The sequence below is a fragment of the Penaeus monodon genome, chromosome 19 (genome assembly GCF_015228065.2).
Source record: "Penaeus monodon isolate SGIC_2016 chromosome 19, NSTDA_Pmon_1, whole genome shotgun sequence".
In the NCBI taxonomy this organism is placed as follows: Eukaryota; Metazoa; Arthropoda; class Malacostraca; order Decapoda; family Penaeidae; genus Penaeus; species Penaeus monodon.
In genome coordinates, this window is record NC_051404.1 from 36,854,490 (window position 1) to 36,854,725 (window position 236).

General features: G+C 61.0%; 1 protein-coding gene across 1 annotated transcript in view; it reads right to left on the minus strand.

Moving 5' to 3' along the window:
* Positions 1 to 236, minus strand: part of LOC119585208 (AP-3 complex subunit delta-1-like) — a gene marked incomplete in the record, with an annotated part of 41,547 nt that overhangs the window by 2,938 nt on the left and 38,373 nt on the right.

A 236-nucleotide genomic window follows, 5' to 3' on the forward strand; every position in this document is an offset into this window, starting at 1 on the left:
GAGGGAGGGAGGGAGGGAGGGAGGGAGGGAGGGAGGGAGGGGGAGGGGGGGAGGAGAGGGTGAAAAGGGTGAAGAGGGAGGAGAGGAAGAGGGAGGAGAGGGTGGAGAGGAAGAGGGAGAAGAGGGTGGAGAGGAAGAGGGAGAAGAGGGTGGAGAGGAAGAGGGAGAGGATGGAGAGGAAGAGGGAGAGGGAGAAGAGGGGGAGAGGAAGAAGGAAGCTAAGTGAAGAGAACTGA